This window comes from Strix aluco, chromosome 8, assembly GCF_031877795.1.
Source record: "Strix aluco isolate bStrAlu1 chromosome 8, bStrAlu1.hap1, whole genome shotgun sequence".
NCBI lineage: Eukaryota > Metazoa > Chordata > Aves > Strigiformes > Strigidae > Strix > Strix aluco.
The window spans coordinates 23,131,796-23,148,476 of NC_133938.1; positions in this window are offsets into that span (position 1 = coordinate 23,131,796).

A 16,681-nucleotide genomic window follows, 5' to 3' on the forward strand; every position below is an offset into this window, starting at 1 on the left:
TCTCTTTTCTATTTATGGCAATGAGCATAAAGACAATATCTATTCTGCATAATCAAACCTTTTATGCTTGAGTGGCCCAATTGTAACAAAAAAGGGATCTGGGCTTGTGAAGATAGTGGTTTGTTAAGTAACCTGCTTAGCTATGGTTCATTTTAAGACACATTAAGGCAACAAGAAAGGGCTGTTTTTCAAAATACAGCTTATTTCCATAGTGCATTCATAATGCATGGTTTCATTCGGGATTTTACCCTGGGAGTGAGTTAAGCCAAGAGATCTAGCAAAGGCAACCTGAAGACATGCATTTATTAGGTAGCAAAAATTGCAGTGGAGGGGAAAAATGTATCTTTATATAGATTACAAGAAACCTATTGCTCAGGAAACAGTTTATGAAGTTAAAGATGACTATTACGATGACCAAGGGAGAAGAGCTTGACAATAAACCTATCTGGCAAGCATGACAATCACACTGGTCATCTTACACAAATTCAGAAGGAAAGATGTTTCTAACCTTTATAATCAGACTGAAGTAGATGAAGAATGGGATGATATTCTAAAAAATAGGCTGCCTACTGTTTCTGTTGCAAGGCATATATATTAACCCATGAATCCACAGAGAGCAATGAATGTCTTTCTGACTATTTTGCATTTGCAAAGATACTTTTACTATGAATCATTTGTATATAAAAAGTGTGACCACAGTAAATGAGCTTGGTCAACTTGCAGGACTGGTTGAAGAAAGAAATGGCAACCCTTGCTCCTCCTCCTTTATTAGGACCACAAGCAAGACAAAATGAAAGAATCCAGGTGCATGACTGACAGGAAGGAAAGGTAATAATGTACTCTTTGTATTAGAGACACACACCCCTATCCTAAAAAATTAAAATTTGATGAACATTTTAACATCAAACTGAAATCTCCTGAGTCAACACAAGCCATTTAATAAGTTTCTGTAAACTTCTGTTAAAATAGCGAACTCTTGTCACGTCTGTTTATCTAGTCGTTAAGTTATAACTTCTAAGTTATATAACTCCTGCCATAATTATTTAATTAATTGCCTTGTGCAATCTTGGGAATGAGAGATGTTAATTGCAGTGAATAAGATGAGCAATGCAGCTATTTTAAAAGCTACTTTCCAGAGTCTGGGCTGTGCCACTGAAAACTGCTTGGTGATAAAAGAGCTGGATAAATAGGTATACAAACTCGTTATCCTGATTCCAACATATATTCAAAACCTTCCTTTTAAAGCTATCATGTCTTTTAACTATCAAGACTTAAACTCACCCAAACAAACCATACCCTTCCTCAAGTAACTTACAGTAATGCTAAAAATTAAGAGAAGCAAATTAGAAGCTTATGAGTAGCTACATTTAAGAATTTGCAACCTTTAGCCTTTTCAACCAACACCATCTTCTAGTGTAGAAATATTATGTAATAACATCTGTTTTACAAACATAAGCTGAGTCTTTCTAAACATGAACTTGCTATAAACAACGTACCCCAAAGTATAGTTAGAATAACATACATAAGCACATTGTGTTTACATTTTTATATAACTCCATATAGTTCTAAAAAGGAGAAAAAACATCATTCTACTGCAAAGTGAACAACCGCCTTCGATCTATCCATATTGACTCTGCTTTTCTATTATGAAAACTCCACTGCATTTTATAAAGATGTGCAACATTAGTACTAGGTTTGTTAACAGGAGGCAGGACAGAGAAGTGGAAAGCAGGGGACAGGGACTACACTTGTCAGAAGACCTGTTCCTGTATGAGACTTTCATTCTCCAGCCTGTTTTGGTCAGTATAGATAAGCTAGTTTGCTGCCAAACCCCTGCACTTATTCTGAGTACCTCCTTCCACACTCTTGTTGCAATATAGTTCTGCCAACATGAAGCATGCATAAAAACAAACAAACAAAAAACAGGCTTCCTCAAACTGTAAGAATAATATAAACCCGTGACTTTTTACAAGCACCACCATCTAGGTTTCTTTTTGCATCTAAGCATAAACGTCTGTTTTTTGAGCATATAGAGAATTCTCAGGTTTTTTCTACAGAATGTATTTATATTGAAATGTATTCATATAACACTAGAAACCTTATGTACTTTTACAATCATGTTCCAGCATTCAAAACCACCTAAATTCAGCAACAGTTGTGAGAACTGGAAACTTGCAAACACCTTCACACCTGAAAATTTTGATTAAAAACACTCTCCCTCCTGGAAGTATAGAAGGTTTAGCTGGTACAATTAGTACTTAGTTTATTCAAGGGAAAAAAAAAGAAAAAAAAAGAAGGAGGTAAAGAACAAACCTTATTTTTCTCATTTCTAATAATCCAATTTAAAAAAAGAGGTTCAGAGGATGAAATATACTAGTTCTGACTAGTTCTGGAACTCTGATCTGAGTAGCTCAGCATTTTAACTGTGCAATATAACTCCTGCATAACAAATCAGTCTTGTCAACAATTTGTTAAATTTCACTAAACTTAATTCTATGAACATATCTAAACCTTTGTAACTAATTGAGCAAAGCACAAAATAATTCCATAATTCCATCTTAATTTCCATTCAACTTCCAGTAAAAGGATAATTAAAGAAGACTTCTACCAACAACAAACAGCAGGAAATTAAAACGTATATAAAGGCAAAATTGTTTAAAAACATGAAAACCAAAGTAGTGCAGTCTCCTAGGTAGCAAAAAATTCTGTTTGGTTTAAATGAACAACAAACTTAAAATTTATGTGTTGGAAGGTTCTACAAATGAGAACCTAAAATTACTATAGGGAAATAAAAGAAAAAAGCAAGCTACAGTTAAAGAAAAAAGGTCAAATACATTGTTAAGAATCAAATTCCACATTACTGCTGTAAAACATGACTAGGGCTGGTGATATAAACCAGTCCACCTTAAATAGCTTAACATATAAAACTGCTTTTAATAAACAATTAGTAGAGAGTCAAGCACTCAAAGGTTAATAAAAACTTCTGTATATGAGGAGAGACAAACGTGATTGGTGTAACACAATATTTAAGTCCCAAAAGCAAGACAATGTCAACCTGAAGATTGAATGCATAATCTTGACAGTACTGATGCATACAAGAGATTTATAATGCTCTTGAACTGTATGAAAAGTTATTTCTTTGAAGAACACCACTAATGCTATGTTTTCCTTCAAGTTAAAATCCCACCTCATAAAATCAGAGTATCTTCAACTCCACAGATAGTGTATTTCAGCCCATGGATAACATGTAGTAGCATCTTGATTGTAAGATTTGTATAAAGATAATTTTTTTAATTAAAATGCATTCCTTAACTTAGACTAATAAAATAAGCCAGGCACAGTAATGACTAATTTTGAGTACTCAAAAGAAGAGGTTAAAAGAAGATGGGCTGATCTGCACAGGTCAGACGTGGGTATATTGATATTAATTTGCTATAGAGCCCACTTGCCATGAGACCCATCTACATGGATACAGAAGTCTGATAATGACTGAAGACTTAACAAGCACCTATCATGCCGCTTTGTTCAGTGACTCTTTTAATTTATCTCCCACTTGATCTGGCAGCTGTCGATCAAGACTAGCTCGACTATTAAAAAACCACGGAGCTCTGTCGTGTTAGTGGCTGCTCGCAGGTGCCGGCAGATGTCACCCGTGCTAAGAGGCTGCGGTGCGGGTGAAGAGCCGGCTGCCTTCCCTGGCAGCCTCCCAACGAGGCGAAGGATTTCGCCCTGACTCTCTTCTCACCTTGCCACTGACTTTACACACGCTAATGACAGCAGAATCAGTAAGTGAAGAGTGTCAGATGCCCTGCCTCTATCTTCCAAAGATACTTAGTCTAAGTATAACTTATGGTCAGTGCTTACACAAGAAGCATCACCAAACCTCAGTAATTATTAGAGAACTAGCTAGGCATGGAAAAAAAAAGTTCCTGTGCATTTAAACAGAGCTCTGACATTACAGTAATTAGGTTAGTGATTCACATCAATTTAGTCTCTTAGAAGATTCCCATAATGGCAGCAGAAGTGAATTTCATTTTTTTTTTATTTAAATGAAATAAAATCCTGGCATTTAAATGTGCACCAGATTTGTTGCTGGATATTATCCATTTTTTATTCAAAGACTGACAGATGTTTTAACACCATGTCCTTTACACTGTGCAGGACAGAACTTTGACTTTAATCAATAAAATACTAATATGTTGAAGAATTTATTTAATATTGAGCATATTTTGAGAGTCTAATACATAACAGTACAATCAAGCAATACTCATTCTTTCCTTAAAACCCTAAGAAGAAAAAAGCACTGTATCAATAGTTTCTGATGATTTTAGCAAGCCAAAAGTGGTTTAAGGCTTGGATCTTCCTTTCAAATACGTGGGTGTGTACTACTGAGCATCTTGTAAAATCATCTACCAACCATGAACACAATGTACTAGTACCCACAATGTTAAAACACATGTAAAAAAGTGCATTTAAATGTCCACTGAACAAACTACATCATCTTGTCATTATTCACTATGACGACTTAAGAAACCTTCCAACTTTGAGTATGAAGATAACCCAAAGTGAAAGGTACTTGGCTTTAAATTTTAGCAAGTCATTGGCTAGGTAAGCCATTTAGCTGATATTTAGATGATGTTCATTTCAGCATCAAGCTGTATGTGAAACAGACTGAGAAGCCTCAGCAGGCTGCTAGACTTCACGTGGCTGGTGAATGTTTCCACCAGAACTGGGGCCATTTTTATTAGAATTCTACAAAAAACCCCAACCACTATTAAAAGGTTGGGATCATCCAAACTTTCTACAGATTTTCAGAGTATTCATTCAGACTTGATATGGCCTGGCCTTTGTATCCCTATGCACAAAGATGGCACAAATTCCACCAATGTGCTCCTCCTAAGTTTCTTGATGCTAAAGCTCTGTACTGCACAAACAGGCTGGAGATGGTGTATAACAGAAAACCAAGTAGTAAGTGCCTCCAGTGGGTCTTGGGGCTGCAACACAGCAACTGCTCCCAGACTGAGAGCAGCATATATACCAACAGGTATATATGCAAATTTGCCAGGTCTTGCTTTGCAGAAGTATCAATGGAGTCAGCTTCCACTTTATTCAGACATTACTCAGCATCAAGCAGCACTTCTCTGCTCTGTCCTTCTCCCTTCTAACAAAAGGCCCAATAGAGTCTGCTCTTTGTCTCACCTTTCTCTTTGCTTCTCTGTGGGAACCATCCCCTGTTGGGGCCCCCATCTTCATTCTGTGCAAAACAGTTTCTCTTTGTGCAAAGTGCTGACTCCAACACTGATTTAACCTTGAGTCAGTGAGCAAGCAGAAACCCACGTGTCAGATTAGTGAACTAAATAGACTCAACAAGAGGTGTGATGTGTGCCAGAAAGGATGCAGAGGAAGTGTGTGACAGGAGAGGAGGTACCCTGAGGTGGCAAAGCCTCACTGGCTAAGCGTGCACAGGAACTAGCACTATTGAAAATCCATTGAGGTTATGCGTTAAACTACAAGGAAGATTTAAATCTAAATGTCATGTATACAGCAAGCGCTTTGAATCACACACTCATTTTGGAGATAACATCACACACTTTTGGTTTCTTTTTGCACACATTTATGCCTTGCTTTAGGTTAGGCTGCAGATTTGCTTCTCACTTCAGCCAGGTTTTCATTCCTTCTACTTAGAGTGACTCAGAGCTACTTCTGATCTGTCCCAGCAAAAGACACAGAGGACCAGGATGCCCTGTGATCTTCATGGCAATAATTATCCTTCATAAATAGGTTTATACACAATCAATATAAAGATGTGCAGATTCTTACTGGAGCTTTTCCTCTGCTCTTCTGAGTTTGAACTCTACAAACAGTAATTGAACCAGAAAAATTATATAAGCTTAATATAGCCTGCTTCTCCACTGACTTTAACTTTGCAAAGTAATTTATGTCTGCTCCAAATGGGTTCAGAGTACTAACATCCTCATGGGGTAATGATTTATGAAGTGTTAGCACACAGGTGAATATGTGTAGTGCAAGAACTTGCAGATTCAAACCCTTTGTTTCCCTTTGTTGCTATTTAATTATGAGTGAAGTGGAGGCAAAGAGTTTAAATAAACCTAGTCAAGTATACATTGCCAAAGAAACACCAGGGATTTCAAGAACTTAGTATAACTTCCCCTGTACTTGGGCCTTGCTGCCTTTTAAATTTGAGTACAGCCCAAATCACATAACTTTTTTCACACTCTTTCACTGTACTCTTTTCTCTATCAGATTATTTCCTATTTATTTTGCAATTCTGCCTTTTTTTTTTTTTTTCCCCCAGGAGTGAATTGCTTGCTAACTCACTTCTGAAGCCAGGATCAGAATGTAGGGTTTTACATCTTCCCATACTAAGCAATGTTTCATTTCCTTGGGTTTTATCCTTGAATGGAAGCCACAGCTTAGGATAGCATTCGGTAAGAAATCAAGAAGCTAAACAGTCTAAAGACAACTTTTGGACTGTCTAGTTACTGTTGGTCTCCAAATTAATGAAACTGCTGCCTTATCCTATTGAAATAATGGGACATGCACCACTGCTCTGCTCTGCTAATAAGCAAATTTTACAGTCATTAGTCTTATAACTAACCAGTAATGGATATCTCAAACTTTCAATAAGATTGTCATATATGTCAAAATAATCCATTGCAAAAACCTTAAAAAGAGAACAGTTTTTAATAAAAAAACAAAACAAAACAAAATTGAACATGACAAACAACACAGGCAGCTCCATTGCATGCTTTATTCCTGCAAGATAAAAGGTTTGCATTTTAGATGATCTGTCTTTAAAATGTTATGCTGAAAAATAAACCTAAATCACATTTTCTTTAAAAGGAATAAATTAATTGTTACCATCAGTATAAAAAATTGTAGCAGTCAATCCAAATTCTCTATTCCATGGCATTATCTAGGATATAAAGCTGTTTTCATGTTAGCCTATGATTTTATATTCCAGCAAATGCTATTTGGGAAATAAGATTGAAAGATGAAGCATGGAAGAAAATGACATTTTGTGTACCATCTAATTACCAATTATCTGCCAGTGGAACTAATCAAATTGTATAAATTTAGGCTGCAGATTCATCAACCAATTACCTTAGAGAACATGCTATGCCCCTCATCAGTGATTCAACCAACAGTCCAAGTATTAAACAACTTACTATGGATATTATAGAGATCTATTTTATTCAAGCAAACACATCCCCAAGCACAGTAATTAAAAGCTGCTGCAAGTTATAATATTGCTAAAATATCACTATTGATGTAAATGTATTTTAAAAGTCTCTAATATTAAGTTTGTTACTTAAGTTACAAAAGAGTGATTTACAATACTGAATTAAAGCAAATTGAAATTGATGTACTATATTCTACAAAAATCACAGTTTTCATATCCTATGCTTCTTACACAGTAGAATATAGTGATGAAATACAGCTAGAAACTGGCTTCTAAATAACCATTCATGCACTAATTTAGGTGCTTCATTTAGCTTTAGAAGTAGTGATTTGGAAATACAGCATGCTGGATCTTATCTGTGCATTATTTTTCTTTACATATGAAAATTCTCAATTAAGTTAATTTTATTTTCTCACCCCACAAACTTTGAGTTAACTGCAGACATTAATTTGAAAACAAATAATCTGGTAGTGAATGTCTTTTAGAATATATCTCAAAAGAAGAAAAAAGAGTAATATGTTTTCTTTGTATTCATCAAACTAGTCACGTAAATATAAGCTGGTTAAAAGCACTAGGGCACCTACCCATGATAACACAATCTGAGCTTTCTATTATTTTGCCTGACAATTCTTCTGGAATCAATTTCTAAATATGGTTACAGCACTATCCCCAACTTTGCTGGGATTTACTATTTCCACATTAATGAAAATATTAATACCATCTAGATGCTCAAACAAACAATTGGAGATTTTCCAGAAAAAATAAGCTTTTAACTCATACAGTACATTTTTTCTCTGCACAAGCCACTAACTGAATTACATGTGGATAATTCACAAATTTCTTATTTGATGGGATATCAAGCATTGTACTAAAAAATATATATTGGCTCATATTCACTCTTTATTTGATTTATGTTTAAAACAGCTAGCTAGTTTCTCGATTGATGCTACGCATCTCTGCAGACTGCTGTGTGCAGCATGGTAGGAAGGAAAGTCCCATTCGATCAGGGTGCAGCTCACAGCTTTCCCCAGGCAGGACAATCCTACCTTGCTCTTGAACCTTGTCTATGGGCCCAGGACTATTAACAGTGATGAATCAAAATTATTCAAACCTCTCTCAACATTTGGATCTATAATGTAGCCCTTCCAGTATGCTATTGCCACAGGTTTTGTGATTAGCTAACAGAGGCCTCAAGAACTGCCAGACTTGCTTTGCCTGGGCTTGGCTCGCAGAGAGCTTTACAACAAGCTTCTAATGAGAAGGTTGCTATTGCCTAATTCATTTTAGTTTTACTTAGCTTTGTATGACTGGTTATAGTAATAGACAACGCTGTTAATAATTGTGATACAGATAAGAATAATAAGTTATCCTCCATACAGTGAATTATCTCAGGCACTAAAATAGAGCTGCAGCGTTAAGAAGCTTAGGTGGAGGCAGAGGCCTTAGAGATGTAGCAGCCAAAGTGTATTCAAAATGTGTCATACATGTAGCAAAACCAGGTAGATCGTGAAGCTGCAGCCCAATGAAGAGCAAGGTATAGCGTGTTCTGAAAAACACAGGAATGACCAAACCTTTGGAGAGGAGAGTAAACATCAGCATGATTCTCCCAGCAAAGAGGATAAGGAAGAAACATCCATCAGTAACGTCTCCTTCCCAGCAGGGCCTCTGCAGGCTGCTGACAACGTGCTGCAATCTCGAGATGGCCTCTGGACCTGGAAGAGCAGCAGCAGGTTGAATATAACACCAAAAAGCAAAAAGGTTCAATAATTCATGGTGTTTTTTTCTCCTAACTTTTAAATGTAGCTAAATTATCTAATTAACATAATGCTGTGCATAGTAGTATCATTTTAACTGAACTAGTAATCACTGTTTGTGGTATTTTGATCATACTCTTAATTAAACAAACAATAAATTCTTGGCTTCATATACCTGATGCGTTCCCCTTTTTGCCCAAAACAAGACTTTGAGCACAGGAATACATAGATGTGGAGAGGATATTTTTCCTGTCCTGTTTGCATGAACTAAATTTCAATATGCTGCATACAAATAACTCCATATATTTCCAGAATCCATTTGGAAATCGCTGCTTCCTCAGAACGCTCGTTATACCCTGAAAAACTTTCTTACAAGCATCCTAAACAGGCAGTGTTTATTCAGTTCCCCAATGTCTCCCAAAATACCACTCCTATCTCCAGTAAACAAGCAAAACTATAGCAAAGCTAGGTCTAATTTTCCCAAATCTAGGGATACAACCAAGAAATTAGATTTCTAAAGTTTTGGTTTGTTTTTTATGCAAAAGCTCACTTCTTTAAAGATAACTTTTGTTTTCTTCCCTCATGAAAAACATGCATTGTTTCTGGTAACAAGCAGTTACCAGAAGCGGTGGTAGGTGTACCTGCCCGGCACTCAGTATTGGCCCCCCATGGCCTCAGACTAAATGTTGCAGACCCCCTGTGTAGCTGATTTAGAGAAGGTTTGGTGCTGCTAAGAAATCAGGCCAAATTAACTCATGCTGTCATTCTCTTTACCCAAAAGAAGACTTGAGCTATGGGCCCTGCAGTCTGAATGGGAATGGCATACACATTAAAAGTCAGCTTTGGGAATTCCTTTCTATTATTACCATGAACATAATATCTCCACATCTCTCTTCTGACAATATTGTCAGTAATAGTTTGTCTAGCTATAATTCCCCCTCTGGGAGCCAAGTACACAAAGACGACAGCTTTACAATTTAATTAAAGGCAACAATGGAGAAAATATAATAATAATGTGAGTTCATTTCATGAGAGTCAGATACAAAGGCAGAGATTGTCAAGCATCTCATCGATAAAGCACTGAAACCATTTTACCTTTTACAGATTACTCTAGAATAGCAGTCCCAGAGGTTCATCTTGAAATGTTGGAGGTCCCAGCTTGTAGGGTGTCTTTACAGTTTCATATTGTGTATATATAGAGAGGAAAAGGAGACAAACATAATACCTTTACTTCTAAGAAGAGCATGAAATGCATCTTATTGGTAGATAAGCATTAGTAATATAACAGAATCTAACTATGTGAGAAAACTTTTGACAACATCTATCCGCTGAGAGTTTCTGACTTTTAGCTGCAAATGCCAGCCAGAAGACAAGATTTTTGTCAATGAGGAAACATGCTTGGTCTTTAATGTATATATTATTTCTGTTTAACTATAGCTGAGAGCCATGAGGCTATGTGTACTATTCCTTTAAAAAATTACTCAGGAAATAATTTCTCTGAGAAAGGTCCAATTTCTAAGTGGAAGGCTTGGCAACAATGCACAAAAAGAGAAGACAGGCTTAAAGGACAACAGACAATTTAGGATAGAGCATTTTAGAGGAGAAGGCAGCTTAGTCCTGAGATGCAGTTATCAACAGTAAAATAATTTTAAATAAGACAAATGAGGAAAGGCTAGAGGAGGAGGCTGTACCATGGGCTTTCTCATAGGTAGGCAGGCAGTACATTCACTTACCATGCAGCTACCTTTTCTCACTCTTCCTTCACTCAGGTACAGAGCCTTCAGACAGCTTGTTTCAATGTCTTGAGAACTCTAACTCTCACAATAAATTTATTTATCTTTAAAGAGTTAACTGATTTTCAGTTATTCCTCTTCTGTCTCCTGATCACTTCTTGCTACCTTTGGGCCAAATCTTCATATCAGTCTGTGGGTCTTGGAGACAGAAACAAACCCCACAAAAAACTCCCGGCTTTTTCCTCTCAGAGGGAAGAGGTTTAGAGTCTCTCTCCATTCAGGATGATCTCACTAAATAGGGATTTTTCTAGCTCTTGCCAGGTAAGCAAGGACTTGGAGTGGGTGCCCACCACCTCCTGTGACTAAGAACCAGTTCCCTGGGCTGCTGGAGGCTTGTCCCTGCTCTACACTGTTTAGCAGATGCCTTTGTGAAAGGGCCCTCTAATGCACTAGCTGTCATTGCTGAACCGTGTGGTGCCCCAAGGTAGGTAGCTAACAGGACACAGGACTTCACGCTGTTCTTTGGGTGGGGAAAACAAAGATTTGCAGATGCAGGTGCATCACAGCATGTCTAAACCTGATTGTGTGGACTTGGAGACACATATGCATGCAATTTGCAGAGCCAAGATTTTGGAGAGAGGAGATCCATTTCAAGAACTAGGATTTCTACAAGAGCGATGTTTTACACTGTAAATAGTAAGAAGATAAACAGAGTGTCTATATTTCCTTGGTTTTTATTTCTCATTACAGGCTGTTACACCTGTGCATAAGACACACTACCACATCAAAAAGCTCATCAGACATTACCTCCATCACTACCACTATGCCATTGATCATGGCAATAACAGCAACAGAGGAAAGCAGCTCCAGGATACAAAATGTGCTTTAACTTCTGTTTGTTTATTTTTTTAAATCTGTGGAAAACGTCTGCCTGAGATTCCAGGAAATATGGTAATTAATTAAAATTATACAAATATGTATGATTAAATTAATATTTGCAAAAACCAGTATTTTTCACACACCTGTTCTTTCCCAGCTATGAGATGCAGCAGTTGGCAGCAAAAGCAAGTAGAGAGAGCAAAAAAGTCCTCCCGTGTAATAGAAATAATGTCCGTTAGCTAAATGGAAAAAACCAAATTGACAAAGGGGAAATAACAGACTAGAAAGTTCAAGAATCCAAATTAGTGTTAACAGTTCAATTTATCTTGCATAATATTACAGTAATTGGATTGTGTCTATCATACTGCTGTTGTGACACACTTGGTTTGCTCTCTTTGTTCCTGACAGCTTCCCACAGAGACCACTGTTAGATGGAGATCACTCCTCAAACTCCAGCATCTCTATTCTCCTTGCTACCATGGCTGAAATGCATGTGGCAGGCTGCACTTACAACAAGGCTTAGAAGTCATACATACCTGTGTGACCTGGATTGCTGCTCTTTGCTACAGCAACATTATGTATACAAGATGAAAAAGTTCTCGTATATTAATCCTTTAAGACGAACTTAATGTGCCTATTAAGAGTGTCAACGCATATTTCTTTTCTTGGTGGTTTAGTCATCAGCAGTGAAAGGTAAAGGAGTAATTTTCATCAGCCACAGAAGACTGAATATAGGTCACGGTGAGTTCAAAGACAAATAATTTAAGAATCAGAGCCTCAGAGGTAATGCCAAGTAAATCACTATGTCAGTATGACTGATTAAATATTAGCAAAGAATGTGAATTGATCTTAAAAAAGAAAAAAAAGCTTTGTATTTTATTATGCTATAAATATGTTTTCTGTCATGCTACCATTACATTTTCCATTTTATTGTATTGACCTATGATAAAACTATAATGTTTGCCTCAATAAGGTTAAGCAAATTTTAATTTAAAATCCATAAAAGTGAATCTCAAGTAGAAACAATGCACAGCTAGACAAAACTGTATAATACTAATTCAAAACACTGTATTCTTTTCACATAACTCTGACAGAATAAATCCTGCAACTCATCCTAAATCTCAAAAATAATCACTGAATCTCATGTCATTAAAGTTCAAGCAAAATTGTCATATTTCAACAAGGAAATTTCCAATCTCAGCGCTCAATGTTACAGATCAGATTAAAAAAAAATTAAGGATGTGTGCTAAAAATAGCAGCTAGGAAATGTTGATATAGAATTAAAAAAAATTACATCCTTTAACACATAATGCACAAAAATGCAGTTGATATTTCTCTGGTTTTGTATATTTTTCAAAATTTTAAGATGTTACTTCTAAGCATTAAAGCTCACTAAGGAATGTCGTTAAAAGTTACCAGTTTAAATTGTAAACAAACTAAGTTTTATTAGAAATGTCATCTTGTGACAGTGGGGGATAAGAGAAAACAATCTAAGTTGTAACTGAAATAACATCACTGGTCACTGCAGAAACTGGTTAAAGGGAGAAACGCAAAGACAAATATTTTAAAAATATTTCAGGATTTGCTCTATTTGCAAAGCAAGATTTTTCTAAACACTGCACATACATATAAGAGAATGTAGAGAAGTTCCATATTTTCAGAGTTTTAAAAGTCAGTTGTAGAGGGTTAGGGTTGGAAGCCCAGACTTGCAGTTAGTTTGGAGCCCAAATGGGCCCAAGGCTGTTCCCCTCTGAGCAATATTTGGTCTTGGGAGGAGCAGGTGCGTCTTGTCTAAAATTCAGTCTGGGGTTTGAGCTACGACAGTGAGCAAAGCCGGGGCCAGTGCTAAGGTGGGCCTCTAAAGGGTGTCCCCCAGGAGTGGTGGTCCAACACTGGAGTTGTCTGAGGAATGTTGCAGCTTTTGTGGGGCAGAAAGCCCAGTACAGTTATGTGGGGGCAGAGGAGGCCACATGATGGATCAGGGTCTAGGAAGACCATGAAAGAAGAGTTGGGCATTATGGGGAAATGAGACAGAAAGTGCCTGTGTACTTCTCCACTTCTCCATTCTAAATGAGAGCAGATGGAGAGAAGGAAAAAGGAGAGGAAAGCGAGACAGCAGTGGATGAGCTTTGTTAGCTAGAAATACTTTCAGACTCTCCAAGATGACTGCTTCTTACCATATATGCACAGTACCCACCTAGTATTGACTTGTTTGGACCAACAACTGTACGCTAGGATACAACAAATATTATTTCAAAAGCAGCAGCAGAAAAAGGAGGGCAACACAGTTGCAAAGCATTCACATCTATGAAGAATATTCCAAGAATGAAGTCAACACATTTCAGATATATTAGGAAGGTCAATGTTGACAAAGAGACAGCAAGAATAAGAATAAGAATGAGGATCTCAGACAAAAAATAAACAAATTTTCAAATAAAGAATGGGATGAATGGATATGTCAGTACAAATAAAAGGTTATGTCTGCACCACTAGGGAGCAGAGTGGTCTGCACTGCTGTATCACATTTGAAGGAAGGGTGAGAGGACAAATAGGGAGAGTAGTAGACAAAGATAGGACTGATATCACTAAGGTAAAGAGGAAGAACAATTGCAGAGGAGATGAATGGGGAACATTCAGACAATTATTACATTGATTTAGAGTAGAATACTTTTCCTCATCTTGCACAATTGATCATACTAAAAATTCCTGGTTTTTTCTTTAAAGAAGAGACAGGTTGGCCATTTATAAGTGATGATCTGTCCACTGTCAACAAATTGTTTTTTTCTTATTCTAGCATCTTCATTACTTAGTTAAGCAAATAAGTCAAAGGGGATATTACCAGAAAATATCTTTCTGTGGATTTCTATAGCTTAGGAAATAAGATATTTAGACAGATTATTCCTACAAAGGAGATATTTAGAGATCCAGAAATAGTAACCTCATCAGCTACAGAAAGGAACCACTTTACTGTCCAGGTAAAGGTGAACTTCTTTTCTTCAGCAGCACTTGAGCTGGTAAAGGCATCAAAATTCCTCTCATTCTTTGGACATCTCATGAGATTTGTCCAGCCTCAGGGCTGCAGAAACTAACTCTGTGCTTGAAGGTGGAGGTGCACATTAAAAACATGAGCTGAACAATAAGAGAAGCTTACCCAAGCTGCTCTTAAAACTATTCTGTAGCTCCCAAGTCTCTATTACTTGTTTATTTATATGGACTGACCTGATTGGTTACAGTAAGCCAAATGCCCTCTGGACATTCATCAATATGCCCAAATTGAACTATTAACCTGAGCTATTCGGGCAATATCTTGACAAACCAAACTTCTAAAGTCTAATTGGATATACAATCTTATAATAATAATAGATTCACAAATTTCACTAAAACTTCACTCAGTATCAACCTACATCCACAATCTGAATACTCACGGAAAGGCAAGGTTACTGCAGTACTAGCTTTCATATTTTCCCTTGATTGTGAACGTGTCATTATCTGTGAGGTAGATTTTTGTCATATTTTAAATCAAATATGAAATCAAATTTGATTTTCATGAAAATTATGTTTATCTCAGCACATATCTAAGGGAATGATTCTAATTTGAACTGAGGCACTTCTAAGAAGCATTTTTCACATCTTGCTGACAGGTCACATATGAAGACTACATAGTCCTTGAAATGTTTCTATTATACACAAATAATCACAGAAATATACCTTGCAATGATTTAGTATTCTAGTGTAATCTTTTTCAACATTCAACTAGAAGATACACATAGAATATTTGCGCAGTGATAATTTCACCTTGGATAACTACAAATTCTGAGCTCTAGATCTAATTGTACATGTAAGTCCTCTAGATCTCATAAATGGTATGCAGATATCCTTTTTATAATCTAATATTTATTTTTCCCTGTGCTGTGTTTAATCTCTGCTTCATGTTTCTCTTCTAACATTCCTTTAAAACATAGCAGCACTTGACAGCTTTGTATCCTGGCAAAAAAAAAAAAAAAATTACAACAGAATATTTTTATCTAACCATAAAATCATGCCAGAAATCCAACAGGGACCAAACACCATGTTGGAACAAAAATAGTCCAGAGATACTCTTTCAAAGTTGAGCACCTGCTGTAAAATAACCATCTGTGTTTAACTGTAATTTAATTATAGGTTCATTCCTTTTGTGTACACTGGAAGGATCTCATAGGTCTTCCCCAGTTGGTCTGCAATCAACTTCTGGCATTTTGCAAAAGCAACAGACACGTTCTCTTAATAACAGCTGCTAACTTGTTTCATTCCTGTTTCAGTAAAGGTCTTCTGGGATTTTACAACGGTGTTGAGAAGCAAAATAAAAATTATTATTAAATCTGAAATAAAAAAATGCATTAATTAATCAGCTGCCCTAGAAAACCAATATTATTGGCTATCAGATATACCATTTCCACAAAAGCAACACAAGAATCACAGAGCTAAACATTTTTATTATTATTATTTTTGAGGGGGAAAGTAGTATTCTCCAAAGATCTCCAAGCTACCATGGCAATCTATATTAATTGAAAACTGTACCATTCTGCAAAAGACCTCAAAGAAAATAAAGTGTATAGACATTAATACTTGCTGAAACTAAGCCTGTCTACTAGAGCTTTATTGGAATTAGAACAGAAAAACAACACAGCAACTTCTTATGGGTAGAAGGATCCAGTCAGAGACCCCAAATTTAATCTTAGTGTGGACACTGTTTAACTGTGAGCAACTCATTAGGACAAATTATTCAAATATTAATGTCCAAAGTTAACTACCTAATACAAGCTTGATTTAAGAATAAATTTATTTAAAGGCTATTTAATTGACTATTTTAAATAGTTAATTACAAGATAAAGGATTAACATGTCTTACATTTTCAGTGTATCTTTGTATATTACTTAAGACGCAAATAAATTGTAACCTACTGAACATAAGTCCTATGGATCAAACAGCAGCAAGCAGTGCTGAAGCCCTGTAGGAGTCTTGTAATACAAAGTCTAATAAGACAAAGAGGTAACTTCAGGAATAAGGGGAATTACACCTGAATTCAGCATTGGCTCATACTCAGCCTAGACCCAATCATAAAATATATATTT